A 6990-nucleotide genomic window follows, 5' to 3' on the forward strand; every position below is an offset into this window, starting at 1 on the left:
GATTCCGTTTCAGTTAATGTAAAAAATTTCGCCTATGTTAACCTAAAAATATTCCTATATAAACGATGCCTAGCACCAAATAAATCCTCATCCTCTTACAAACAAGTAACGTAGCAAAAACCTATTCTCTTGAGCAATAATGTCTATCAATGCTGTTGTCCATGTGAAATGAATCAAACTTCGATCAATTATGAACTGATAATCCAGATCTTTGGGGACAAAACAATGAGACTAACCTTATAGCTTTTGATTGACGGAGCTAATACATAACTCGGTAGAGTACATAGAACCTTTGATTCATTTCATTGAAGATCTGTGGAAGGTGAATTCATTTTGCATGCAGGTTCGAAGAAAAATTGACTGTCGTTAGTTCCGAAGCGACGAAATGGAAGACGAAGGATAGGGTATATTCCGGAAAAAAAAAGAAAAAAAAAATTTGGTTAACTGTGTATATGGAAAGTGTAAGTGAATTATAACATTGGGCCTCAATCTTATCATATTACAAAATTGGGCTGATGAAATATGTTGCCTTATGATTTGGCCCAGAATTAACAATAATAGTTTTTTACTTATCTATTATGTATTTATATTTTATTACATTAACAATTTCCATTTAATGATGTGAAAACATTTTTTAAAAATTCCAAATTCTGGTGAGTTGTCTTTTTTTTTTTTTTTAAATCATATCTAAATCATCATAAAAGATGATCCTGGTAAAAAAATTGGAACAAAGTTATATTTCTATGACTTCAACATATTCAACAAAAATCGGCGAACGAATTTGGAATTTTAATCAAGCTAGACGATCCCAATTGCAATTAATTTCCCAGAATTAACAATAATATTTTTTTTACTTACCTATTATGTATTTATATTTTATTACATTAACAATTTCCATTTAATGATGTGAAAACATTTTTTAAAAATTCCAAATTCTGGTGAGTTGTCTTTTAGTTTTTTTTTTAAATCATATCTAAATCATCATAGTAGATGATCCTGGTAAAAAAAATTGGAACAAAATTATATTTCTATGACTTCAACATATTCAACAAAAATCGGCAAATGAATTTGGAATTTCAATCAAGCTCCACGATCCCAATTGCAATTAATTTCTCCCACCCCTCCCCCCCAATTTATAAAATATTATTTACAAAATATATTTTTTCTATTTAGATATACAACAAACCGACTAACATATCATTTTTCTTTTTCTCATAACTGTATAATTTTTTTTGTAAACTCACCCGGCGCAAGGCGAGGATCTTATCCTAGTATCATATTATATCTTGTTATATGATATACAAATTTTAGTTTAATATTATTTAAAATATATTTTTTTTCTAATTTCATACTTAAATCATTATAAATAACAAATTTAGACAACCATTTAAAATCGAAAAATTTAAAAATATAAATTCGGATCTGGTGAATTAATTAAGAAATAAATCCGGTGCAATCGGGACAATTAAGAAATAAATCTGGTGAATTGGATTATTAAGAATTTTTTTTTTTTACATAAGAGGTTGATTGAAATATCTTATTTAACACAGAAAAAAAAATTCAGGATTGATCGAAATCCGAACGGCCATGGAAGAACCACCACCGAAGGAGGAAAGTAACGCCCGTGCGGGTGCACAAAACCCTAGCAACCTCTTTGGCGGTGTAGACTCAATCAGCTCTCTACCAGACGAGATGCTCCACCATATCTTCTCCTTTGTTCCGACCAAGGTAGCCATCACAACTAGCGTCTTGTCCAAACGTTGGAGGCATGTGTGGTACAAGACACCTTATCTCTCTTTTCCCCATCACAAATCATCTCTTGAATCGATTCACGAAACCCTAGCCAGCTACACTGCCCCAAAAATCATGAGATTCCATCTCTACGTTGACAGAGAAACATCCGAAGCCAGCGAAAGGAGTCACCACGTTGATAGCTTGATCAAGTTTGCAATCTCCCCCAACGTGGAGAAGCTTTCTTTGGTATTGAATGCATACTACGTTTTTCCAGATTTCTTCTTCAGTAATTCATCCCTAAAGCAACTCATCTTGGATTCATGGAACTATATTAGACCCAAATGCACCGTTTCTTGGACATCACTTCAGAACTTGTCTTTGAGGAACTGTTCACTCGATGAATCTTTTATTAAGGTTCTGTCTGGTTCTCCAATGCTGGAATGCTTGACATTGCAGTCTTGTTCACTTTCTTGTCTTGATCTGAGTGAATCACCGCGCCTTAGACGACTGGATTTAGAATTCTTCAATTCTTCTCCAAGAAAATGTCATATAGTGGCTCCTCATATCCATTACTTGAGAATGATAGATTTTACGCAAAAATATAGTTTAGTTGATGTCTCCTCCTCTTTAATAGAAGCTAACATAGACACTATCTATTTCTTACCTCGATTCTGGTGTACTCAAGATGATCCCTCGAAGGATCCCTCAAAGCATGATTACCAAGTGATGATGCAAACGATGCTAGAAAAGTTGCAGAACGTTGAGAACCTTACTGTTGGGCTTAGCTTTCTTCAGGTATGTTGACATTAAATCTTGCATCCTTTAAATCATTAATGCTTAGAACTCGCTATGTTTATTATAAACATATGCTAGCTAAGTAGTTTTATGATTAACTGTTTGCTTTGGTTTTTCTTTTGGTGAGAGGTATTCACTATCTCTTTGTCATTCTTATTACTAGATGCTATCTATTGCCGAGTTCAGTGGTGTTCATTTCCCGACGTTTAAGGTCAAAACGTTGACTCTTAAAACAACAATTTTGCGATCTGCGGTTCTTGGTATAGCAAAGCTGCTACAAAACTCACCTGAATTAAAGAAAATTGTTTTTTACAAAACTTAAGATTGGAACTGCTCAGTGGTAAATTTTACTATCCTTTCCTTGCTATATTACAAAGTACAAGCAAATAAAAAAGCATCTCCTTCACTTTTTTTGGCTAATATATAAAGATTTTTTAGTTTGCATGCTGATAACTTTGTTTGTTTTTATTTATATAAAAAAAACTTTGTTTGTTTTGCAGGAGAAATATGTTAATCGCTACATGGAGCCACAAGACCTGATCTTTCCTGCTAAGTCAGCGTTTAAAGCTGCAAAGCCGGATCTCGTGGCTTCCTTCATGGAACTTTTGCAGCGAAACACAAGAACACTAGAGACATTGGTTCTCCAGTTGAGGAGTTGCCTTAATACATCAAATTATGATGAGCTGTCTCAAATCGCTCTTACACTTTCTCACAAAAATAAGGTCTCCATTGTGCTGAAATGATCGAGTGGTGTTATATTATGTATCATGGGTTTCTAGTGTTGGGCCATTCAACAATTTTATTAATTTGCTAATTCTACTGATAAGAGAGGAATTTGTTTCAGGTGCACCTGATTTAGTTATAGTAGTAAGCATGCAAAGAAACGAAACTACTTCAATAGAAATAAATAAAACCATCAGTGTTCATCTTCTTTGATCGAGCTATATCTTTTTCGTTTTAATTAAGTCTCTGCAATTTCTTACTTTTTTACACGTCCTAATTGTATATGCATAATCCTCAGCTTCCACCATTTTAACAAGATTATCAGATATCTTCAAGGTACAATTTTTCATGGGCTTCAAGCCTTCAACTGCGCAAGTCTTGGCTCTGTTTGATCTCTGTTGCTGCTTTTTCTAAGAAATTTGCTGCTCAAAACGCCACTCTTGTGTTCTGTGACAACATCAGTTCATTTTATCTTGCAAGCAACATCAGTTTAAGTTATCTCCACTGTACGTGAAAAGGTAGCTATGTGACATGTTAAAGTTTTTCATGCGCACTCTTGACTCCCGTTTGCAGACATCCTTACAAAAAGACTTCTTCTATCTTTCTTTGTTGGCTTATCTCCGAGCTTCCCTACCTCATTTAAAAGATCAATAATGTACGTTTTGGGGATAAGAAGAGCTTTCTTTCCCTACCTCATTTAAAAGATCAATAATGCACTTTTTGGGGATAAGAAGAGATTTTTTAAAAAACAGCATACTCCAATTCATAGGAATTATTTTAGCTCACCTAGATCTTTAATATCAAAAACTGATTCGAGGAAAAGTTTAGTAGAATATATATGTATAAAGGGTAGGTTAGTCATTCATCTAAACCTACTATAGAGGTGTGTGATCTATCATTCTTTGGGATAAGATAGATATTTGTTGCTTGAATTCAATTAATTAGAGATATTATAATGGACTAAGTTAGTCCAGTAAGATATGCATCGGAACTAGCAATGATTTGGCTATGAAATTTGAATTATTCAAAACGTACTTGATATATACAAGACAAAAATAATTAAAATAGTTGGTGGACCTTATACTTGACAAGTTTGCCAACGATTAAATTCTGCATTCAATCTGCCAACCACAAAATTTTTACTTGTACATGTTATATATAGCAAACCAAATGAACTAAAATTTCTGTATCTAAACTCATTAAATCCTTTTGTGTAAAAATGGCTATGATAGGCTTATTTGGAGTCTTCATAGCATTCATTTTCTTCCTTGTATTCCAATGTTTCTTTCTTTGCAAGAAATCTCACAATGTGGCTTTGCTGAAGAACTGGCCTTTCCTTGGGATGCTTCCTGGAATACTCTTCAATATCCCTCGAATTTTTGATTGGCTTTCTGAGGTTCATGAGGCCAACGATATGACTTTCGCTTTCAAAGGGCCTTGGTATAGTGGAACAGACATGTTGTTCACTGTTGATCCAAGGAATATCAATCACATGCTCAGCTCAAACTTTCCGAATTACCCTAAAGGACCTGAATTCAAGAAGATCTTTGATATCTTGGGAGATGGAATTGCAGCAGCTGATATGGAGTTATGGGAGGATCTGAGGAAGTCAGGTCACGCCTTATTCCACCATCAGAGCTTCCTGAAGCTCACAGTAAGTAGCACTACAAGTAAGTTAAAGAATGATCTTGTTCCATTACTTGATCAAGCTGCTGAGGAAAACGTTGTCATAGACTTACAAGATGTGTTCCAGAGATTCATGTTTGATACTGCCTCCATTTTGATGACTGGTTATGATCAAATGTCTCTATCCACTGAAATTCCCGGATATGAGTTTGGTGAAGCTGCGGACTTCGCTGAAGAAGCTATCATCTATAGACATCTCAAACCGGTGATCTTGTGGAGGCTTCAAAACTTGATTGGTGTTGGAGTTGAGAGGAAGATGAGAACTGCTTCGGAGTTTTTCAACAGTATGTTTGCAAAGATTATATCAACAAGAAGAAAAGAAGAGAAAAGTGGCGGGAAAAAAGAGCAAACTATCAACGCAGTAACATACATACTATTTGAATGCAGATACAGCCAAATATAAGCTGTTGAAACCTAGTAACGATAAGTTTGTAAGAGACGTTGTTTTGAGTCTATTGGTAGCAGGAAGGGACACCTCAAGCTCAGCTCACACTTGGTTCTTCTGGCTTCTTTCTAAGCATCCTCAAGTTATGACCAAGATCCGACAAGAGATCAACGCAAAGTTTGATCCGACAGATCGTGAGAAGCTTGTGTATCTACACGCTGCGTTGTCGGAATCAATGAGACTCTACCCACCGGTTCCCTTCAACCACAAGTGTCCTTCAAAGTCAGATGTGCTTCCAAGCGGGCACAGAGTTGAAGCAGAATCAAAGATTGTGATCTGTATCTACGCATTGGGTAGAATGAGATCTGTATGGGGAGAAGACGCATCAAAGTTTAAACCAGAGAGATGGATTTCAGAGAATGGAGGGCTCAAACATGAACCTTCATCCAAGTTCTTGGTTTTTAACTCAGGTCCAAGAACTTGCTTGGGTAAACATATAGCTCTTTTACAGATGAAGATGGTAGCTGTGGAGATCATACAAAATTATGATTTCATGGTCGTTGAAGGTCAGAAGATCAAAGTTTAGACTTATCAGTTTATGCAATGTCAGCTACAAGATAGTATCTAAGGTCTTATGCCAAAGATTGAAGAAGGTTCTTCCACAGCGGATATCAGAGACCCAGTCAGCCTTCGTTGCTGGTAGACAGATTATAGATAATATCATGATAGCTCAGGAGATGTTCCACGCTTTGAGAACTAAACCGGGAGGACGGGTTAAACGAATGGCCATAAAAACAGATATGAGCAAAGCATATGATAGGATGGAGTGGTCATTCATTGAGGCAGTCATGAGGAAGATGGGTGTTTCAGAAATGTGGATTGACTGGATTATGCGATGCATTACCTCAGTCAAGTATAAAGTCGTCATGAATGGAGAACCGAGGGGTAACATTGTCCCTGTGAGAGGTTTACGACAAGGAGATCCTTTGTCTCTTTTCATATTTATTCTATGCACGGAAGCCCTCGTTAGCCTTCTTAATCAAGCAGAGAATCAAGGGAAGATAACGGGGATGCGAGCCGCTCGTGCTTGCCCCTCGGTATCTCACCTTCTTTTTGCTGATGATAGCCTTTTCTTTTGCAAGGCGGAGCCCCGTGAATGTGAAGAAATTATGAAAGTAGTAAGGAAATATGAGAAAGCATCAAATCAACGTATTAATTTTGACAAATCCTCATTACTCTTCGGTAAAAGGGTTCCAGCGAATGATAGGCATCAAATCAAGGATACTCTTGGTATACAAAATGAAGGTGGGATGGGCTCATACTTAGGAATCCCAGAGGACATCAGTGGATCAAAGTGTAAATTATTTTCTTTCTTAAAGGACAAGCTCCTACACAGAGTGAATGGCTGGACTGGTAGATGGTTATCGAAGGGAGGAAAGGAGGTTTTGATTAAATCAATATTGCTAGCTCTTCCGACCTATGTCATGTCCAGCTTTCTGCTTCCTTTGGATATATGTGAGAACCTAGCAAGTGCCATTGCACAGTTCTGGTGGAGCTCGAATCCTCCAAAAAGAGGAATCCATTGGGCAAAATGGGAAAAGATGTGTGCACCTAGAGGAGGGAGGAATTGGTTTCCGTATGATCCATGAATTTAATCTAGCTCTTTT

General features: G+C 36.4%; 2 pseudogenes; both read left to right on the forward strand.

Moving 5' to 3' along the window:
- The first annotated feature begins 1587 nt into the window (after positions 1–1587).
- Positions 1588–3357, forward strand: LOC106317112 (annotated as a pseudogene).
- A 1105-nt stretch (positions 3358–4462) lies between these two features.
- Positions 4463–5930, forward strand: LOC106314023 (annotated as a pseudogene).
- The last annotated feature ends 1060 nt before the right edge of the window (positions 5931–6990 follow it).

This window comes from Brassica oleracea, chromosome C9, assembly GCF_000695525.1.
Source record: "Brassica oleracea var. oleracea cultivar TO1000 chromosome C9, BOL, whole genome shotgun sequence".
Classification (NCBI taxonomy): domain Eukaryota; kingdom Viridiplantae; phylum Streptophyta; class Magnoliopsida; order Brassicales; family Brassicaceae; genus Brassica; species Brassica oleracea.